We start from the raw sequence: 22,080 nt of genomic DNA on the forward strand, positions 1-22,080 counted from the left end.
TGAGATGCTTCACAAGGCCCTGTCTTTTTCCTCCATTAAAATTCATGCCTCAGCCATATCAGCTCATTATAACACAGAACCTCCCTTCTCTCATCCACTGCTCTAGCAGTTCCTCAGAGGGCCCAAAAATTTGAGACCACCTATGAGAGCTCCAACCCCAGCCTGGGACCTTAACTTCGTCTTGGAGAAACTCACTCTGCCTCCTTTCGATCCAGTTGCTACTGCAGACTTAAAATTTCTTTCTTGGAAAACAGCTTTCCTTTTAGCAATCACTTCAGCTAGAAGGGTATCTGAATTACAGGCCCTTATGGCAGTGGAGCCGTTCATCATCTTTTATGCAGACAGGGTGTCACTCAGAACCAATCCATCCTTCATGCCCAAGCTGGTATCCAAAGTGGCTCTTAATCAGTCCATTCATTTGCCAACTTTCTTTCCCAATCCACAGAACAAAGGGGAATGTATACTGCATTCGTTAGATGTGCACAGACCACTTAGATTCTACTTGGACAGGACTAAACCTCAAAGGAAATCTGAACAACTGCTGGTAGCATTTGCTGCAGGGGCAGAGAGGAAGGCTCTTTCAAAACAAACCATTTCTAAATGGATAAGCCATTGTATTCATTTCTGCTATAAGCACCATGGAAAACCTATCCCCCAGGGGATCAGACCTCACTCCACCAGGGCTGCATCTACTTCTACAGCCTTTCTCAGAGGCGTTCCTATCCGGGACATCCTAGAAGCTGCTACCTGGAGTTCTGTACATACTTTCACCAAGCATTATCATTTGCCAATTTTCTCTAAATCCAGAGCTGGCTTTGCCACTGCAGTCTTGCAGGGCCTTATAGTTGGCCCTAATGCTATCTAAACTCCTCCTCCCAACCATAGTTTTGGGAATCTACCCAAATGTAATGAGTGCAACAGTGAAACATGAAGAACATAGTACAGTTGTGTACACTTACCATAAATGTAGATGTTCAAGTGTATTCACTGTTGCAGTCCTGGTTACCCTCCCTCCTGCCCCCTAACTTCTTTGGCTATACCTCTACTTTCCTTTACTATGCTTAAAAGCCTCCTTGGTGTGTTTGCTTTTTTGTTGGAGGTATATCTTTGTGCTTTTATGTTTGTTTCCCATTAGAGGGGGCACCTGACATCTGGGGTAAGAAAAACTGATGTAATGACGTCTGCTGCATGTTTTATACCCCTGACGTCATGGAAGAAGGGACAGCAACCAACGCAGGACCCAAGATTTTTTTAATCAGGCTGACTAAGGGCAACCTGCAAGCAGGTTACCCAAATGTAATGACTGCAACAGTGAATACACTCAAACATCTACATTTATGGTAAGTGTACACAACTGTACTTTGTGCAAACCGTTGGATAGCGTCTTAAATGTACATACACACACATTGATCTATAGAGTGTTTTTGGGAAATTCTTATTCACTGTAGACCAGGCAGAAGAGAAACACAGTTATCTCCCTAATTAGGGAATGTCGAGAAGCCGGCATGAGATTCAAGCTGCAACAGGCTGTTGAGGAAATACAAAAATTTAACCTGCAAAAAGTGAGCCATTAAACGGAAGGGGGCTCAGCTTCTCATTTTTCTGATGACAAAGCTCATAGACTTTGGGAAATATTTCACTTATAATGTTGCAAAGGAAAATGCTTGAGAGACTGACAAAAAAGCATAGAAGTTCACTGGAATAATCATGAGTGCCCTGGACTTGAGCCAAGGTCTGGTGTTCAGGGATAGAAAAACAAAAACATGAAGAAAACCATCAACACTGAATTAGTGAATAAATGAGAGTATAAAGCATCAGTCACATTTGTGAAATATAGTTTACAAGAAAAAGTTACTGAGAAAGATTGTACTTTCGTTTACTTTGTTAAACCTGCAGACTTTAGATCATATACCCCACTTTGTAATTAATGTTTAGAAGGACACTAAAAGGAAAAAAGTTAGTAAAACAATTTTAATAGTATTTATGTAAAACATTTCATATAAATCTACATGTTGTATAGTGAAGCAATTTAATGTTTACTGTTCATGTGCATTTTAAATGTGGGGCTGGGGGGAGTCTTCTTTTCATTGATTGTATGTGATAAAGATATTAAAGTAAGCAGGTACATTTTTAGTTGTAAGAAATACAGGCTTTTATAGTGTAATAAGAGAGGGAAGAACAGAGCCAAGTTTGAGTTAATATGCTGTGATCATGGGCTGTTGTGTGGGGGTGGAGTGTAAACGTGCACTGATATGTAGAGTTGAGATGTTTTCTCTTATTTGTGCAAAGGTAAATGTCTGGATTAATGTCTTTAGCTTGAATATAAGCAAATAGGCTTGAAAAAATAAGACAGAGATGAAAGCCATGAGAAGTGCCGAGTGTCTTGCATATGCAATGATACTTATTTTACATCCTTCAAGTGTTCAGGAGTCAAAGTCTGCAAGTGAAAGCAGTTCTGTATTCTGTTCAGTGTTTATTGAAATTGACACAGATTCCTTAATGCATCTTCAGAGTTACTGGCTTTTTTCTTATTGCTGTTTCCATAGAGACAAGCTGTCTACAAGTGCAAGCAATTAATCTAGATAGTTATGAGTGTACTTTGCTGAGGAAAATGCAAAATTTACAGATACAAGGCCAAGCAGTTCAGAGAAAAATGAAGTTCATAATTATTGAAGTGAATAAATGCAGCTTCCCTAGCAGACTTCTTTAATGCATTTAATAGAGCAGTGTATAATTTAGTTTTATTTAAAATAGCTGGCACATGTTTTCTTTGGGCTAAAAGCTGATGTTTCCTGAAAGCATTCACGCTGTTTTTCACACCTGGGATGAGAATAGGGTTAAGAAAAGAACAGACACCAGTCAGTGTAAGTGGGACCACAGACCATGCACTTCAGCATGAGTAACCTTAATGTTAGATTAGCTAATGCCTATAGGAGCAGCTATTCATAGGATCATAGGAGGTTACTAGGCTATTAGTCTTGAGGCCCTTAGAAGCCTAGCCAAGAGTTTAGCTCATGTTTATACAAATCAGCACACACTACCCCTGTCCAACAGGGACATGAGTGGAATCCCAGGGGTATATTTTCTGTTTCCCAGACAGTTATTCAGGTTTCACTTAAAAAGGGGGTAAAGAGGTACTCTGCTTGATGTGGAGAAGGGAGTCTGATCCATAGATGGAGTCTCTGGGACACACATCTGTCCTGCCAACAAGTCCTATTGATGTCACAGATCAGGCTGAGGGCATGCGTGCGAGTTACTCGAGTGGAGCTTGACTTGCAGATATGCAGCAGTCCCGTCAAGGTGGGGTCCATGATCGCCTTTTATGCCAGACAGAGGTCATCTCTGAGGAGTGTCTATGAAACTGAGTAGAGGGATAGTGCTTTTAGCCTATCTGTGCATGGTAGATGTTTGAGGCCCTGGATTTTCCTGGTGAGGAACCTCTGTGGTCTCTCCAGCTGCCACATGTGCTTTGTGAGGTACATGCCGAAAGGTGTGTTGTACTTAATAATGGGCCTTATAAAGCCTGGCAAGCCGGTACGTAAAAATCAAATGCCAATCATTAGCGGACTGGAGTTCCGCTGTGGCGACCCCTAACCGGGAAAAGCCGAAAGACACAAACATAAAGGAAGAATACAGGGATGTTATGACCTCCTTATTCTTGGATGAGATGCCCTTAGTTATGAGGTGGGCCATGTAGATGGTTTTCCGTACCACGGAAGCAACATGGTGGTCAAAAGTCAGGTTGCTATCAACCTGGGTGCCCAAATCCCTCATGACAGAGTGCTTAGGACGTTAATGTGATGATTTGTGGGGATGTCACTCTCCCCAAAGGGGATGATGCATTTTTTGCTATTCAGCTTGAGACCATGTTTCTGGCACCAGTCATTTGTTTGAGTGAGACCCTTTTGGGGGATGTCCACATCATTAGGGGAATTGATGACATCCACATCCCACCCCCATCCCTCTTTAAGGAAACCTCCATAAAAAAATTCTCCAAAGCCAACTTCATGCTTCTCAAGTCAGAAGTAATAAACTTCATGATGCCCATGTAGATGGGAACTGAAAGTTCAAGTGCTGAATCCTACACTAAGGTGCTGTTATGAGCACATTCACTTGTGCATGGACTGAACCATCCCTCTTAAAAAAAAAAAAAAAAAAAAAAAAAAAAAAAAAAAAGAGGAAGCCAATCTGGTGATCCCCTGCCATAAGCTGTACAACAGAAGGAAGAAACTGTTGCAGAAAAGAGAGAGAACCCAGGATTCAAAAAAAACTCCCTCACCAGCCTCAGTAGAAAGCTGAGATCCCTCATAAAATCTTCCAAAGCTAGTTGCGAAAACAAAATTGCCAAAGACAACCACAAGGCGTTCTATAGCTTTAAGAATCTAAATGGCAACACTCAGATCTGATCTGAGCTACAGCAGAATGGCACTAGATATTCTGAACCCAAGGTTATTGCCAATATCCTGGCAGATAGATTCAGTGCTAGCTTCACCCCCCCGCTCACCCCTTAGAGCCCATCTCAATACAGAAAGAATGCCAAATTCTGGTAATCACGGTTACTCAGGTAAAAAACGCACTCTCCAAAGCCAAGAATACAGCATCCATGGGACCAGACGACATCCCGGGTTGTATACTGCATGAACTACAAAATGAATTCCACACCTGTGTGTCATGTTTAATCATAGCCTCACCTCAGCCTTCGTGCCCACACAGTGGCGCACAGCTACAGTCATCCCACTCCACAAGGGGAGATCTACTTTTTATCCTGGGAACTACCGCCCCATCAGTGTGACAAGCCTGATCTGCAAGGCCATGGGACATATTATCATGGAACTTTTAAACAAAGACATTGGCAACCTTCAAACACTGGACCCCATCCAGTCTGGGTTCGTGAAGGGCCAATCTTGCCTCATGAACCTGATCGACTTTGAATCAGTCTCCAGAGCCGTGGACGAGGGTAGAGTGGTTCACACAGCCTACTTGGACTTCGCCACTGCTTTCGACACTATCCCCCACTCTGGAATCATAGATAAACCTACTAAGCTAGGCATGTGTCTCTCCATATAGTACGGAGAGGTATGTCTCAAGTCATTCACGCCAACATGGATTGTGACAATCATGAATCACCAACTTCTGGTCAACACCTTGCAAACTTTCCACCTTGATACTAATGCCCTTCTTTGGTTTACATCCTACCTAAATGGAAGACAACAGGCTGTCCTATGGCAGAACAAGCTCTCTAATCTATTACCAAACACCCTTGGAGTACCACAAGGCTCCATATTAGGGTCCCTACTGTTTTCCATCTTTATTAATGACTTGTATACAGTCATACCAAACGTCAGCTGTATCCAATACACTGATGACTCCACCCTGATTTGCTCAGCTACTTTTCCCACAGACTTGAGGGTCGCTACCCAGTCCACCTTTAATACCATAGAAAATTGGCTCTCTGAACGTAGATTGTTACTAAATCCCCCCAAAAAACTAAAATGCTGTTATTCTCTCCAACTCGTAGGTCTGCCGCCTTCACCTTTACCATAAATGCAAAAGATGGGACAATAATTTCCCCTGACCCCTCTACAAAATTACTAGGTGTCATTATTGACAATAACCTAAAGTTTGACCTACATGTAAATCAAACAATCAAGAACATCAATAAAAAACATGGGTCACTGTATAGAATAAAAGCCTTCCTTAACCCCACCAGCTAAGATGGCTATAGCTCGCTCTCATCTACTCTCAACACTTTTATACGCCTCCCCTTCTCTCCAGTCTAAACAAATCTGTACTAAATAGACTGTCAACCTGTTACAATCATATTGCCAGGTTTGCCACTGGAATGCCTTTTAAAGCACACCACTGCATCAATCTAAAACAGCTTGGGTGGTTAGAACTTCCCAGTCTCATACAATATAACCTGCTGATCATGGCTAACACAATCCTCTATAACCCAGATAACACACCAGCCCTTCAAAATATTATCACCCCCCCCCCCAGCAATCCAAGACTGCTTCAATCCTCGAACAAACTTCTAATTCAGACAGTCAAAATCAACACCACTGCTGGAGATGCCCTCTTTGCTAACGCTGCAGGCAGAGCTTGGAACTTACTTCCAGGTGATATTACTTTGCTCTCCTCCCTAGGACAATTTAAAACTAAACTCAAACAACATATGGCATCTAACTGGCTTTGCCACTGCAACAAGCCCGGGTAACTTTCAACATGAATGTGAATAACCCAACTATTTATTGCTAATTTTTCTCCTGACTAGAACCAAGGGTATCTCATGTCTGTCTATGTATTCGTTGGTAATACTACTGGTGTACTCTTGTTTTACTTGTATTATTGTATCTGATAAATTGGAGCTCATCTCCCCGGGCCTCCACTGAAAATGGACATGGCTCCAGTTGGACTATCCTGGTCAACAAATATAAAGTAAAATAAGTAAAATAAAATAAAAATAACAGTACCTGTTGTTGAGAGACTTGAGTGTCTGTGTGATATGGCAGATTCTGGCACCTGACAGACAACTAACCATGACTTTCTCCTTATCCAGCCTGGTGAGAGGCACAACTGTGTCTCTCACGATGGAGTCTCCTATGACTAATATGTTGAGTCTCTGGTGAATCTTTAGTGGTTGTGAGGCACAGGTGTGTGGACTATTTGTGGTATGTGATGTGGAGGGCTGTGGAGATTTTGTGTTTTTGCCTCTGAGGTCTCCTTTGTATGGGTATTTATATGTGGAGGACCTCCGCATATGTAGGTATGTGGGTGGTGGTTGAGGTGTAGTCTTTGCGTTGACAACCTTTTCAGTGCCAGATACACTGGCTTGAGGTGGAGAGGGTTTGGACTCTAGGTTCCTAATATAATTGCATCTTTCACAGACTGTTCCTAGGTGGTGGTAGTAGATGGTTGTCTGTGTACATGAGTAGTTGCTACACTGTTGATTTGGGGCAGTTGTTCCCATCTGGGGGGGTTAAACTTAATTTTGTTTTTAATTTTGCATAAGTACATAATTTTGTGTGTGGCCTACGTTAATAGGCTATGGGGTATACTGAAAATGTATTTAGTTTTTTGAGGGTTTTCATTAAAAACAAAAAGTCTTAGGTTCATAGGTTCATAGATTAGTACTAAGCTAACTGCCCTTGTGAGCCATTTTAAGCCTAGCCAGTTATCCCTTGTGAGACTCAAAGCCTGCACCTTGTATTTGTAAGGAAAACACCTTAACCATTAGGCCACCCTCCCAACCCTTTATCATACTTTCAATATCTTGAAAGTATGATAAGGGTTTCAATGGAGATGACAAGGAACAACTGTAAAAAAAAAAAAAAAACAGCCTGCCAGACATTAATGTGTGCATGTAACAAAGTTGGAAATACACATACAAAAAAGAAACTTGTGTAATAGCCAAGATCGACTACTTATCATAATGGCTGCACTATAAATATTGTCTCTGAACATAATGACGTTACAGGTATCAACAAAAAGGAAGGCATATTGAACTATGTTAGGAAATGCAGAGTGCAGATTGCAATGCATGAGATACATTTGGACAGGAACATGTGAATTTGGTAAAGGAAGGCTTTCAGGATGAATATTCAGCAGAATATCAAGGACAAAGGAGAAGAGCGATTTTTACTAATTGCTAGAGGAGCTCAAATAGTGATAGAAGGGGGGCAATGATGGTATATTTGTGGTAAGGGACATAGCTCTCCACTCTTAATGCAGAATAAATCTGAACAAAGCCAAAAATGGAGGGGAGGGGCACAGGCCAAACAATAGGGACAGATTTTAAGTATTGCTCTTAGAAATTTAGAATGCTACTATAACTTTTTTGTGTTCACGTGCATTTTCTGATGTATATAAAGTCTGAAACTCAAAAGTCTCATTATATGGTGAATTCACATCTCACTGATTGGTATACAATACCTCAGATTTTATGAAGAACAGAGCAAAGATTTGAGGCAGAAGTCTGGACATTCTGTGAACATGTGGACAGTTGAAGGTTATGATAAAGGGCTATTAACAAGGGAAGAGAATTACACTGGCATGTATTTTTATTCCACCAAGAACTGCTGTTATGAGCTTAAGAAAATGTTCAAGAAAACAGCTTTCAGCAGGTAATATTACTATAGGTGGGGACTGGAACTTTATTTGCAACAGTGATGCTGTATCTGGGAGATCTAGAAGGGCAGTATCACAAAAGAGGGTATATTTCTGGGAGCATGTATAAAAATATTTGGTATTTACAAAGTTAATTCAGTAGCAGGAGTTCTGAAAATGTACATATTTCCCAAGGTATAACAACAGGGCTAGGCTAGATAGAAATGATATTTCACAGGAATCTGTGCATTTAATTGAAAGCTTTGACACGCATGAAATAACTTTGAGATCATGCACCAATAGAAACTAAGATAAAATGCAGGATAATGGAGTAAAGATGAGACGGTGCTTTCCCACATAGCCATTAAAACGAGAGGAATTTAAGAAAAGGGTAGTGGAAATTGAGTTATAACAGAAGGTGGAAATTTCTTCCAAAGTTATAGCTAATGAGTTGGGATAAAATGAAAATGGAGTTTAAAAATATGGTAGAAATAAGAAAAGGCAGTATGGTTAAGTAATAAGAATTATTTAGAGGGGCTGACAAAAGTTAAAGTACTGCAGTATAAGGGAAATCTCACAGGATAAGAAGAGGCACAAATGCAGAGTGCTAAAGAGAAAATGAGGGAGTATCTGGATAATATGCATCAGTTTAGAAAGATTGCTGTTAAGCAAGTATTTATTGATGTCAACTCCAGAGCGCAAAGACTTGGCGTGACAACTTTGGCAACAAAAAGTCGAAACGGTTATCTCTAAACTTGGGGAGCCTATATCAAGAAAAAATAACTGGAGATCCTATAGAGGTATTGGAGATATTTTGGAAATTTTATGAAAATTTGTATAAAGCACAGAAGTGTGGGTGGAAATCCATAAATATTTCTATTTTTGCTCTTTCTTGAAGACTTGAGTATGCCAAGGTTAGAGGTAGATTAGGCGTAACAATTAACAGTTAAGATAGAAGAGATGAGATAAAAACAATGGTGTATAATTAGTCAGCCAGAAAGCCTCCAGAAACAGATGGCAATCCTGTGGAAGTTAGGAGGGAAGAAATTTATGATCTGGAAGGTTTTGTTTAACAGGAATGGATGCACCATCATCTTTGAAGAAAGCTATGGTGGCTGTACTACCCAAAGATTGTATAGACCTGTCAGGCCCAGCTTCATATAGGCACAATTCAAATTTTAAACCATGATTATAAAGTGTCTGAGCTAAACAAATGGCAAAGGTGTTTCTAAAATTGATAGATATTGATCAGTGTGATCTTGAGGGGAGAAAAACATTTGACAATATTTATAGAACAGTGATGATCCAGTGGGAAGCAGAATGTAAGAAAATACTGCTTTGTTGGTGGGTCTTTATGCAAATAGCATTTGACAGAGTAGCCTGGGATTTTGAGTGTGGCAATGGAATCATTTGCATTCCTTGATACAACAGGGATATTTGGGAGGGTAATACGAGGGATCGGAGGCAAGAGTTAAAGTGGCAGGGTTAGTTTCTGATAAGTTCTTGTCTGAGCAGAGGAGCTTGGCAATGATGTCCTCTTTCCTCTCTGTTTGCTTAATATTTAGAGCCATTGGCAAAGAAAATAAGGGACTCAGAAATTCAAAGACATAATTGGGTTAATAATCATGAAAAGTTGGCTTTATTTGCAGATATCATTTTGTACCTGATAAATTCAGAAAAGGGCACGCCAGTTTTGTGAAATATTTTGAGACAGTTTAAAGTATTTATGGCGTATAAAATTAGTGAAGATAAAGGCTGCAGCTGCAAATTATTTACTCACACGTGAATTGTTTCAGCAATACTCATATTTATGGGGACACAATTAGATAAAGTATTTAGGAGTATGGATTAAAAACGCTTTTGTTATGACAGCTAAGGATATATGGGATGAAGTTAAATAAAATTCGAAAAACTGAGAAAGTGGAAGCTCCTGTTTAAGGATATGAGTAGTAAGATACAAGCAATGCAAATTAGTTTTATATATGTAGGTCAAATGTATTTTTATCAACCAGAGGAGAGGTTATGGACAGTAAAGAGTTGAAAGACTTTATCTGGGAGGGGAAAAGGGCAAGAGTGAAGTGTAGTAAGTTGATCCTTCCAATAGAACAGTGGTTTAGTAGGATTAATTGATTTGAAGGGATTTTTTTAGAACTATAGAATTAAGGGTAATATACTTAACAGAAACAGAAAGTTATAATTCAAAGTCGAAAGGGATGATGAAGAAATGGGGGGGTCAAGAAATAAGAGGGTGGGATTTTGGATAAAACTTAAGTAGAATAATAGTCATACAGAATACTGTATTCATGAAGAAACTGTGTTCTAATGAGTAAGCTAACGCAAGAATGGTGAAAGGAGGTTTTGCTGATGGGGATGACTTCAAGTAGGGGTTGCAAGGAATAGGCAAGGAGAGGCTGGAATTTAATGGAGAAAACTGTCAAAGGAACCAAAGTATTGGGAGCAAGTAACTAGTGATGAAAAGGTAATAAAATTGGATGAGGCTAAGAAGACATTTGGACTGCAGGCTAGAGACTGCATTTTCTCCCAGGGATCGATATCTGAGTATAGGCAAAAAGAAAGGGGTAGGGGAGTACTAAGTGAAATAACTGATCTGGAAGAGTTTTTAGCTGAATCTAGAACAGAAACTGCTGTTAAAAAAAAAAAAAAAAAAAAAGATAATAGGGCATATAGGATATTGCACACTAACTTATAAGAAGCAGTCAGATGAGGTTAGAAAAGACTGGGAAGATAAATTGGATAAGCAGTTTACAAAGGAACAGTGGGAGTATGGGGAGTACATGTTATACCTTCCAAGTATACAAAAAAGGCCATAAGGCTTGGGATTATTGCTTGGAAGTGTTTGCATAGCATACCTCTCAACGCAAGTAATCTGGACAAAGCCTGAAATAATGGGGGGGGGGGGGACAAAGGCCCAAAAATAGCAACAGATTTTAAATATTGTTTTTTTTTTTTTACTTAGAAAATTGTTAGAATTTCAGGATTTGTGTTGGCATGCATTTTCTGAAGGATGTGAAGTCTGAAACTCAAATGTATGTAATTATGTAGTGACTTTAGTCATCGGTGATTTGCTAGAAAGCCACAAATTTTTATGAGGAATGGTGGAAATTTATGAGGTAAACTCTGGACATTCTGTGAAAATCTGGACATTACCCCAAGACAACTTCAAAGAATTTTTCCTCAGCTATATGGGAAATGTTAGAGGTTTTAAGGGAGAAGAAGTGTAACTGGGAACGTTTGGGAATGTAATGAGTTGGCAGATTTGAAAAATTCCTTACAGTGTACTCCGTCAGAAATATTGTGTAAGCTAATGAGTGTGACTAAGGGAAATGATTCTTTTGAGCCACAGCATGGGATCTGAATTGCGTAGACACAGTAGGGTTTATTAAGTTTAATTCTGGTGACTGCCAAAAATGCAATTACTAGAAAACGGGAATCAGTGTCTAAACCAACTGTTTGAACTGTTGAATATTGCAACAGAGAAGGAAAAAGTTAGTGGTCTCTTTAGAAAAGGGAAGGAGCAAACTACGTAAAACAAAGTTGTGGGAACATTACATGCAGACTAAAGCTGAGGAGGAGAGAGGTTTAAGGAAAGCAGGAATTGAGCAATGTATATAATGCCGGACTGATGATATTTATTAAAAAAAGAACATATGTGATGCATATATATGCAACTGGAAACATTAATATTTTTTTCGTCTTTTATATTAATGCATGGTTGCCTGTGTCTTAAGTGATAAGTTAATAAAGGTGTTAAATGTAACTCTGCATGATACAACCTCCAAGATAGTGGCAAGTCTCAGCAGTTGAAATGAGAAAGTTTGGTTTGATTTACAGTATGAAATTTGCTATAATGTGAAGAAACATTTTTGTAAGAGGATCTTCTTGCCACCTGGACCTCCTGTGGTGGGGGCTGTTTCCCTACAGCATATTTACTAATATGTGCTGATATTGCTGTAGCTTGAGATAAGAGGTAAGACTCTCAATTTTGGTTTGAATTTCTGGGACTCAGCGATGAGGATCTCTCACTTCTGTTTAAAAATGTATTATTTATGTTTGGAACTGATGCCTCCTTGTTGTGGTTTTGTTCATTAATTGCTCCCCCTTGTGCAGTCGACAGAGATACCAGCTGTTTTGGGGGTAGATATTCTCTGAATCACTTCCACGTAAGAGCCAAAATGTGGAATTTTCTTACTCTTTTTCATTGTAAAATTTTGCATTATTGTGTGGGAGACAGGAAGCTGAAAACCATTGTAATGGCTTGATTGCCACCCTTTATGAACTGTTGACGTACCTTATGTCAAAATGTAGGTGTGTTCGGTGCAGTTTGCAGCCTGTCCTGTAGGCCTTTTCTATGTAGGGCATTTAGCTGTGATCCATCCAGAATTTTCAGGAGGTGTTTGTTAGCTCCCTCATAATCTGAAAAAAAATGGATAAGACAAATGGACTGCAGGCAGAAAGTGTTAGTGTGTTAGACTGTTGAAACAGACTGATAACAGTAATTGTGATCTTTGACATAACAGAAGTAAATGCACAGTATTCTATCAGCTTTGCCACGCAATAGAAAATTTAACAAAAAAAAGGGAACCTAATAGACTGTCATCTGGGAAATATTGATTAGAGGGGTCTATAAAGCAACAAAATAAGTATCACTACGAGAAAAATGTAGCCAAAGAAATGCATCATCAAATCTTTTAGCTGTATTAAAAGCTGCATACCAAATTAAAACAGTGCAGGATTTGCGTAATAGTAATTCTAGTAAACCAAAAATATTGGCAGAAATAGAAAAGCTAAGAAGGTGTACAGAAAATATAACCACGTACACGACAGGCAATTTTTTAACTTTTGAACTTTATGAGGACATGAAAAAATATTAACAGTAGTAACCCCAGCCAAAAGAAGATATAGGTAAATTCTGTGGGAAATACCTCTGTTTAATGCAAAAATTGCTGAGTGAATGGAGGAGGAAAAAGAAACTGTAAGAAACAGTAACATGGGAAATAGGAAATGGGTTGAAGGAATACCCCAATAAATTGAGAGAATTAAATAAGGTTCCTAAGTGTAAAACCCCAGATTCCTGATGTTATACATACTTTATGGCTAAAGATGTTAACATCTTTGCATGTTGATTTAGCTCCGAGTAAAGATTACTTATGTACATCTCGACTCTGACACCAACTTGGTTAACATCAAGAAAACATATACTGTTCCTTAGAAGTGAATCTGCAGGTCATCCTTCAGCCAGTAACTGGCCTTCCAGCAGCATATAAATTGTGCATCTGAACTGATGGGTGCTCAAAAGTTGGGATGGATTTTAAATATTGCACTTATAAACCTCGAAAGCTGCTGGAATAACTGTTTGTATTAGGATGCATTTTTTTGAATACTGTGGAGTCTGAAACTCAAATGTACATCGTCATTTAGTGGAATAGAGAAATAGGTACTTTTCCTGCTCTTTCTGCCAGCAGCTGAAAGCCAGGGGTACTACTGAGGTTGGAGGGAGCACTGAGTTGGGAGCCTGGCAGTTGATTGTCATGCTTTTGTGGCACCAAGACCCAGAAGGATGGGGCATTCGGTATGCATGCCTTAAATTCATTATTAAATAAATTCACCACAGGCATCTGTAATTTAATAAAAGTAAAGCATTTTGCTTGAAAAGTATATATGCTAGTGGAAATGCTCTTAGCCAAGGAATTTAAAATGAAAGTGGTGTGTTCCAAGTAAGGTGATATCCTTTTGACCTAGAAAAGCATCTTTAAGGATTACACTTCAAGCAATGTGTATTTATAAACATAAGAGTTAATGTCACTTACAGACTGCACTACCTTCCAACACTTGCAAATGTATAGTTTTTCTATATGGCTGATATACTTTGTAGGGAAGGCAAGTTCAGCATAGCATTTTGTCTGTCAAGAAATTGCTTACATTTTTCTTCAGTAAAGGTTTAGTACAGCTTGGTTCACTCCTCCATTTCCTTCACAAAGGAACAGATCCATTTTTCCCATATTGTTATAGCTTTTTTATTTATTTATTTATTTATTTTTTATTAAATAAATACCCCCAGTTTCACAATCTCTCAGCTCAAGTCCTTGCTGGATATCTCACCCTGTCAAATGAAGCAAGCTGGACAGGTGGCCCTGATCTGCTTAATAATAGGTGACATCCAGTTACACCAGACAAGATAGGTCAACAATTCTATTCCAGATTCTTCCTGGAGCCAGTGAAGAGAAGGCAAATGTCTTTGAAGTCTATATTGATCTCTGTGATCTTAACAGATTCATAATAAAGTAGAAAATTAGATGGTCTGCATGCAGTCAGGCTTCCTGTATCTGTCAAGAGTACTGGATGTGTTCTTTTGATCTCCAGGGGAACTTCTTCCCTGGCAGGATCACTTAGAAGTCTAGGAGCTATATATGCTTTTGGGCCAGAGTCAGTCATTTAGTTTAGATGCCCACCTTCAGTCTCAGCACATTGCTCATCATATATTGCAGTTTAACAAGGTACTTTCCTGTTTTGGCTATGGCTCCTAGCTGCACCCTGTAGGAATAGATTGATAACACAAGCCTTATCTTTGATCATGCAGTGCTGTAATACGAGTATTAATCTATGTACCCAAGGTGATTAGTCTTCCACACACAATCAGTAAACTTTCAATTTGTGCTATTTGGGCAGTGTGACAGGTCTTACTTGGCTCACTGGGGACACTGGGCTTCCGATGTTTCTGGGTTACATTGCATCCGTCATACTTTACAGTGTGCATCAGAATTTAGGGCCATTGCTGTGGATCCTTGTGTTACAGAGGCACCAACACACATCACTGTCCTACAGGATTGCCAAGAGGCTGATGCAGGCAGCTCCTTCATTGGGGGCTGCATTCCCCCGATGCAGGCAGCTCCTTCATTGGGGGCTCCATTCCCCCTATTTTACAGTACACAGTTTCTTAAAGATTTCAGAGCTATCACATTTGTTTTCAGCAGATGCCTTTATCCAGGGTTCACTGGCAGATGTTCTTCATGTATCACTGTTGCAGTCATTACATTTGGATTATCCCTGCTGGGGTAGCCCTCGGCCGGCCTGAATACCAGAGACTTAGTATTTCTCTGTTGCTAGCTGTCGCTTGAAGACTGACATCAGTTCATCAGGGGTGTAAAGGAAGACAGTCAATGCTATTACATCAGTCTTTCTTGCCATGGAGCCTGAAGCAGAAGCAGTTCGCACAAGTGCCGGTCGGCCAATACCCGAGTTTCGTTTCCAAACTGAAGTTAAAGGCTTCGAAAGCTAAGTAACCCCGTTAGGGATCCTTTTTTCTTGCACTAACCAATGTCAGAAAAAGTTAATTGTCTCGCCTGTGGAAAGCAGATAGCACACCAGGACTTCCATTCCTCCTGCATCACTTGTCTAGGCCCAGACCACGACGTCCCTCATTGTCGATTCTGTGCTTTAACGCAAGAACTATTCATTGTCGGGCCATTATTATAGCCAGATATTCCCATTTACAGTCCTGGAATTCCGATATGGCTTCCTTAAGCTGTCCGACGGCAGACTTTCCAAAAAAAGAGAGACAGACCGCACAGGACTAAACCTTCCAACGACACTACCGCCAAGCTGGTAGTCAGCTCTCTGGAATTCAGTGAGGTGCTTTCGCAGCCCCTGATGTGCCTCAGTTAATTCGCAGGCCTATACTGAGACCCTTTTGGAGTCTGGTATGCCGCAGAACTCTTCTTCGTCTAAGGATCCTGCAGTCGTCTCTACCTTGGATGGGTCCAGAGCCGCTGTGCAGGCACCGACTTCCGAGGAACCCCTTTGCAACACCAAATCCAGACATAAACTGACGCCTTCTTTCACGGCTGCCGTTCTTTCTAAACCAACAGAGTTCCTTAGTACCACAGGTCGAACCACCCCCAAGAAACTGCCTTCCAGCCATTCTATGGTGCCTGCTCCCTTGCCTCAATCACAAATGCTTAGAATGGCAGAGGACCTTATCATGCTGATTAGGGGAAGCCAAGCCACTCCCTCAAAAAGAAAGAGATATGTCTCCAGAAGATGTTCATCTCACATTGCTGCAGTCCTTACTTATGGGTAGTCCGCTGTCCTCGGTCGGCCCGAATACCAAAGTATTAGGCTGACGTCGGTCATGGGCGCCTAGATCTGACATCAGAGCGTCAGGGTATAAAGGCGCATGACCGACGTCATATCCTCAGTCTTTTTTGCCGCATGGTCCGATGCAGAAGCAGAGTTGCAAGTGCCGTTCGGCGTTCTGAAATTTTTCGTTTTCGGGGTTTCAGACCGATACCAAGTTGGGCTAAGTATCCCGTTGGGAATATTTTGTTTTTCTTGCCTCAGTTACATACCGGATGTCAGAAAAAGTGAATAATTGTATTTCTTGTGGGAAACAGATACCGCATAGGGATTACCACTCGCTTTGTATTCCTTGTTTGGGACCGGAGCACGGCGTAGTGGTGTCGGTTTTGTGCTAGGTTTAATAAGCGCACTATAAAGCGGAGGTTAGATTGCGCTAGGTTAGTCTTTGGCAAGAGGTGTAACTATAATATGCCGTCGGATGTTCCGGCGCCTGCTTCTACTAAGAAGCGCAAAGACAAATCTTTAAAGCCTAGGCAGGATGATTCGTCCGTTTGGACGCCGGACCTTTAGAAGCTACAGCTGAACAGGTGGATCCGGCTGAAGTTTCTGTTGAGTCCCAGGGGAAACTTTGATTTTACAAGATGTGGCCTCTCAGGAGGCATGCCAGGCTGAAGGGGCCTCTCAGGTTACTATTCTCCCTTCTATGCCTAAGGTGGTTAGGCCTTCTGCTACTGTTTCTAAGGCTCCTTCTAAGGGCAGGTCTGTTTTGCCTTCCTCTGGTGTCAGTTCTGGTTCTTCAGGGTCTGTGCCTAAAAAGCACATGCTTAAAATGGCAGAGGATTTGATTACTTTAATTAGAGGTTCTATGCCCCCTCCTGATAAGAGGCCCAGGATGGAGCCAGAGTTGGAAAGTTTGGAGCAGGCCTCAGATGATTCAGAGTCTTCTACTGAGGACATTCAAGATTTCCCTCCTTATTCTGATGCAGAGGATTCCACTCCTTCTGCTTCTCCTCCAGAGGATTTTTCATTTTCAGAAACTCTCCATTCCATGAGGGAGCATTTTAAGTGGGAGGGACAGGATTACTCTGATTCCCGGAAGAGGCTTAGGGAGTTCTTGTTTTTACCACAGCATAGACCCTTAGCTATACCTCCGGTTTTGGATGTTGTTTCAGATGTTTTCTCGGAAGCTTCCCTTAATCCAGATTCTGTGCCTCCTGCCCCAGTTAAACCGGACAGGTATTACAGGGTGCCTGAGGCTCATAAATATCTGTATAAGAGTCCTAGGGCGGACCCAGAAACTATTAGTCAGGGGCCTAAGGGTGTTAGAGCCTCTGTTGTTAAGAATCTGGTTCCTCTGGATAAGGAAGCTAGAGCTTTGGATAGATGGGGTAAGAAGGTGTATACCTCTTCTACTTTAGCAATGAGAGCTTTGAACTGCCAGTTTCATATGTTGAAGTGTCAGAATTTCCTCCTTTCTCAGCTAAGATCTAAAGTGGATGCTTTGGCAGAGGGCATAGAGTGTAAAGAATTGCAGGATTTAGTGCATGTTTCTGAACAGGTGGGTAAGCACTCTTTGCAATGTGGTTTTGATGCTTTACAGGCTTCTTCTAGGGTGGCTGCCACTGGTTCAGTTATTCGTAGGCACGCCTGGCTTAAGGATCAGAATTTGTCTGAGCATGTTAAGTCTAGAATTCTGGATGCCCTTTGCAGTCTGAAGTTTTGTTTGGTCCTCCTGTGGAGTCAGTCTTAAAGAAAATGGAAGACAAGGCTAAGTCTATGCAGACTGTTAAAGATTTTTGCAGGTACAACCTCCAAAGTTTAGTAGAAATTGGCCTACTAAGGGGTGGGCGTACCCTTCTTCTGATTCTCAGTCTAGGGGTAGATCTAGGCGTGGTAGGGGCAGAGCTCAGAGTACCTTCAGGCCGAGACAATGGAGTTCGCCTGCTCAATCTGCTGGTGAGGGCAGGGGCCAGTCCTTTCGTAAACAGGCCCAATGACCTGCATTTTCAGCTGCCAGATTCCTCTTGCCTGGCAGCTCCTTTGGGAGGAAAGTTGGCTCTTTTCAAGCAAAATTGGCATTTAGTCACCCAGGACAAATGGGTATTGGACATTATAAACCGAGGTTACAAGTTCTATTTCCATACCATGCCTCCTTTCAAAGGCATGCCAGACGTCCCTCCTCGGCAAAGGATAGAGGCTCACAGACAAATTTCTTTACTTCTTCAAATAGGAGCTATACAGCCAGTTCCTCTGTCAGAAGTGGGCCTAGGATTTTATTCTCGCCTGTTTCTAGTTCCAAAGAAAGGAAACACGTGGAGACTAATTTTGGATTTATCTATCCTCAACACTTATCTGGACATTCCAAAGTTCAAGATGCTGACTTTACAACAGCTTTTACCTCTGTTGGGAAAAGATCACTGGATAGTTACTCTGGATCTCAGAGGCTTACCTTCATGTTCCTATCAGGCCCAGTTGCAGGAGTTACCTGCGTTTTCGGGCTGGAAATTTACATTATCAGTTCTCTGCATTGCCCTTTGGCTTATCTACTGCGCCCAGAGTGTTCACAAAGGTTCTGGCTCCAGTGATAGCATTTTTCAGACTAAGAGGAATACAGATTTATCCTTATTTGGACGACTGTCTGATTATTGCACAAGAAAAGGACGAACTTCTTCATCATCTACAGTATGTGATGGCAGTGTTAAGATGCCTAGGGTATTCTGTGAACGAAACAAAGTCCAGTCTAGTACCCTCTCAGGACATGTGCTTTCTGGGTGTGAGACTGAATACAGCTTCCCAGATGGCTTTTTGACCCCGGACAAACAAAGAAGCCTTTCTCTTTATTTCCAGCAAATGTCTCTACGGTCCAGGCTGACTGCAAGGACAGTCCTTCAAGCCTTGGGGTTCATGGCATCTTGTATTCTGGTGCTTCCCAATGCCAAATTGCATATGAGGAAGCTTCAATGGTATCTCAAAATGTGTGGACACAGCACTGCCAAGATCTAGACACTGTCATTCAGATAATACCTTGCATTCAGAAGGAGTTTTTGTGGTGGGCTCAGGAATGTCACCTAAACAAGGGACTCTCTGTGACCCGCCAGAGGCGAGTCAGATTCTAACGACAGATGCCTCGGACAAGGCTTGGGGAGCACACCTCAATGGAAAATGGGTGCAAAACACGTGGCCTGTCAAACTCCAACATTTGCATATCAACTTGAAGGAAATGTTAGCAGTCCAGTTTGCATTGATGGCTTTCAAAGATTTACTTCGTCCAGGGCAGGTGTTGATTCAAACAGACAACACTACTGTCATGTGGTACATCAACAAGCAGGAGGGAATCCATTCTTACCCTCTTTGCAGGCAAGCTATGATTCTGTGGGAAACTGCTCTCAATCTACACCTCAATCTTCAGGCAAGGTTTCTACCAGGAGCACAGAACTCCTTAGCAGATGTATTGAGCAGACAAATAGTGGATCCTCACGAGTGGAAATTGGATCCTCATGTATTTCAACAGTTGACAGTGTTATGGGGAACTCCAGACATAGATCTGTTCGCTTCTCCACTAAATTACCAGTTGCCAAAGTTTTGCACAAAAATGTTTCATCACACAGCTTGGAAGGTGGACGCTCTATCTTTCAGTTGGAACAATCTGCATGTATATGCCTTTCCACCTCTGCCTCTTCTTCCCAAGGTACTTTTGAAGGCCAGACAAGACAAGCCAACCATGATTTTGATAGCACCGGATTGGCCTCGACAACACTGGTACCCACTACTGAGGAGTTTAGTACGAGAACCTCCGTGGCCTCTGCCTTTGATTCCGCACCTTTTGTCACAAGAGGACAGTCACTTCCTCAATGTCAAGATTCAGTCTCTGCATCTAACAGCCTGGCATATTCTGTTTTAGACTCTGGAGGGTCTCAGCTTCCACAACAAGTTTTGAATGTTATTTTGGAGGCCAGGAGGCCTAGTACCAGGAAAGTTTACGCTGATAAATGGAGGAGATTTTTTATGTGGAGCAAAGGAAAGGACTTTGATGTCTCCAAACCTGATTTAAGCGTTGTTCTTCAATATCTTACTGAATTATTGGACAAGGGTTTGTCTTTCTCCTCAGTAAAGGTCCATGCTGCAGCCATTTCTGCTCACTATGATTGTGACCCTCCTTTATTCTCTCATCCTTGGTTTAAGCAATTTCTTAGAGGGGCAAAGAATATAAGACCCCCACGTAGAGCTCCTACTCCTGCTTGGGATCTCAATTTTGTGTTGGAAAAACTTACTCTACAACCTTTTGAGCCTGCAGCTACTGCCGAGTTAAAGTATTTATCATGGAAAACTGCTTTTTTGTTGGCCATTACTTCTGCAAGAAGGGTTTCTGAATTACAGGCCCTCATGGCAGTGGAGCCTTTCCTGATTTTTCATAAGGATAGGGTATCTTTGCGTACTAATCCTTCCTTTATGCCTAAAGTGGTTTCTAGTGTGGCCTTAAATCAAACTATTCATTTGCCTACTTTTTATGCAAACCCCCAAAATAAAGGGGAGAAAATTTTGCATACTTTGGATATTCACAGGCAGTTGCGTTATTATTTGAGCAGAACCAAGGAGTTCAGACAGTCTCAGCAATTGTTTGTTTCTTTTGCTTTGGGTTCACAGGGTAAACCTGTTTCAAAACAATTTCTAAATGGATTGGGTTTTGTATTTCTTTCTGTTATTCCCATCATGGTAAGGAGATTCCTGCTGGAATCAGGCCTCATTCCACTAGGGCTACTGCTACTTCTACGGCCTTTATAAGGGGGGTAGCTACAAAAGACATTTTGGAGGCAGCTACTTGGAGTTCAGTGCATACCTTTTCTAAACATTACCACCTTCCTCTTTATTCTAAGTCTAGGGCTGGATTTGCCACTGCAATTTTACAGGGCATTTTAGCGGCCCCTAATGCTTTATGATTTTTACCATCCTCCCTTTCCCGTTGCTTTGGGATTCTACCCATAAGTAAGGACTGCAGCAATGTGAGATGAAGAACATAGTACAGTTTTGTACCTACCATAAATGTAGATGTTCAAGATCCACATTGCTGCAGTCCAATTACCCTCCCTCCTTCCCCTCTGTAGTTTGACTTGGTGCTATGCTTTAGGTGATGGTTGTTGTTGGGCATGTTTTTGGGAGGTATTCTGTTTTTGGTTGTGGCCTTTCTGGTTTGGCCTTCTGACATCTGGGGCAAGAAAAGACTGAGGATATGACGTCGGTCATGCGCCTTTATACCCTGACGCTCTGATGTCAGATCTAGGCGCCCATGACCGACGTCAGCCTAATACTTTGGTATTCGGGCCGACCGAGGACAGCGGACTACCCATAAGTAAGGACTGCAGCAATGTGGATCTTCGAACATCTACATTTATGGTAGGTACAAAACTGTACTTTTTGTCTGAACAAGAGTCAGATGAATTTGATGCATCTGATTATGAATACATGCATCCCCTCTACATACCAGGATTCTGATGCAGAGGACTCTATTCCTTCAGCCTCTCCCCCGGAGGATTTTTTCCCTTGGGGAAACCCTGCATACTCTAAGGGAGCATTTCAAATGGGTGAGTCAAGACTACCCACAGTCTAAAAGTGACTGAGTGTTCCTGGACCTTCCACAGCACAAGCCCTTAGCCACCCCCCCAGTCTTAGATGTGGTAGATGTCTTCCTTGAATCCAGCTTGACTCCAGATACCCTCCCTCCCACTCCTAGAAAGCCAGACAGGTACTACAGAGTCCTTGACTCTCACAAATATCTCTTTAAAAACCCAACAGTGGACCCTGATGTCATTACTCAAGGCCCAAAAAGGGTTAAAGCTACTTCAGCTAAGAATCCCACCCCCTCAGACAGGGATGCCAGAG

The 22,080-nt window shown here is 41.5% G+C and overlaps 1 protein-coding gene across 5 annotated transcripts in view; it reads left to right on the forward strand.

Annotated features, from left to right (window-relative positions):
- Positions 1–22,080, forward strand: part of LOC122811506 (AP-2 complex subunit alpha-2) — a 2,640,839-nt gene that overhangs the window by 612,400 nt on the left and 2,006,359 nt on the right. The window lies entirely within an intron of this gene.

Source organism: Protopterus annectens, chromosome 9.part0 (genome assembly GCF_019279795.1).
Source record: "Protopterus annectens isolate FY-2018-M chromosome 9.part0, PAN1.0, whole genome shotgun sequence".
NCBI classification, from domain to species: domain Eukaryota; kingdom Metazoa; phylum Chordata; order Ceratodontiformes; family Protopteridae; genus Protopterus; species Protopterus annectens.